Below are 1538 nucleotides of genomic sequence, written 5' to 3'. Positions count from 1 at the left end.
TTTTCTTATATTTTGAGGGTAATACATTGAATAATTTGAATATAATTTCTTTGAAAATATCGTTAGGACTTAAGAGTAGTAGACTTAAGTATAGTTTAGAACGAAAAAATTAACCCCCTAAACGCGCTTCCAAATTACTCTTTCAATAATAACAATGAAGTTCTGAAGCTGGTGAATATAAGCCGAGTTATTAATTATTATCAATTTCTCGTGAGCAATTGGACACGACCTATAAAAGGCAGCAGCTGCAGCACCAGCAATGATCTAATCACTGCGTGAAACAAACAATCGACGACGCATGTCCCGGAGCACGTGTACGGCAGCGTGTAACGTTTGGCCGCGTTCTTTCAGCCAACTAGAAAACACGGGATGATGAAAAGTCCACCTTACTGACTATACGAGGGTTTGCGTTTAATATGCTTTAACTTTCAACTTATAGGCATGTTAAATATTGGACTCGGCAAGATACTTTTACTCGCGATGTAACATAAACTTGACGAATGTTTTTTCTTGCACAACTTCAATAAATTACTGTTTTTATTCTATTTATTTACCTATATTATTTTTATATTATTAACTCAAACGAAAGAAAAATACTTGACCATATAAAATAGTCGTGTGTCTGCTTTTATGGTTTATTAATCTCATAATCAGGAGTTTAAGTAAATAGATCTAAGAGGACTCTACCTCTTAAATCTGACAATATTTAAATCTATCCATCCCCTTTCACATATTCTTATAATGGTACACTAAAAGCAAGGAGATATGCTCAAGCCTCAACTAAAGATGATTAAACTATTTATTTTTTTTTTCTTAATATTATCTTGTATTCTATAATGTGATAAATTTTAAATATTATATAGTATAAAGAGTACATACTTAAACTTATTTATCATCTCAGTATTCCATACGTCAGTTTATAATATATACTTTTTATTATATTATATTACATTTATTTAATAGATATTAAGAAATCTAAATTTATGCAATACAAGTACGAGTATCAAGTCCTAAAAAAAAAATAATTTATTTTGTATTATTTTACAAATATACTTTGCTGCTTATGAATTATGATCAATGATTGAACATTTAATCATGATCTGTACAAAAATTAAATTTAGAAAAAGTGGTATTATTAGTTTAAATAAAAATTCTTTGATATAAATAAGAAATGTACATGTAAATTAAAATAATAATATGATGTTCTTAAACATGGTTAGAAGTACTAATGAACTTAGAAATCCTCACTCCACCATCGATGGCGTTAACGCAGTCAAAGTAAAACGTCCAAGTAATAATTAATATTACATTTTACATTGAATGCTCAGGATTCTTTGCCACTTTAAATCACTTTAAGTCTTGCAAATATATATTTATCAAAAAATAATTAAATATCACTATGTGTACCAGTTATTTTAATTTATAAATCACCGTGAATGCTTCTATTCCCACTCCAAATACATATCTGAGCAGTGATAATTATCAGTTGTCGGTAGCCCGACAATCACATATTAAATAATAGTTATAATGGCAGCGTG

Source organism: Melanaphis sacchari, unplaced genomic scaffold, assembly GCF_002803265.2.
Source record: "Melanaphis sacchari strain LSU unplaced genomic scaffold, SCAv2.0 Contig8_pilon_pilon, whole genome shotgun sequence".
Classification (NCBI taxonomy): Eukaryota; Metazoa; Arthropoda; class Insecta; order Hemiptera; family Aphididae; genus Melanaphis; species Melanaphis sacchari.
The sequence above is the reverse complement of the archived record's forward strand: the minus strand, read 5'-3'. Positions refer to the sequence as shown.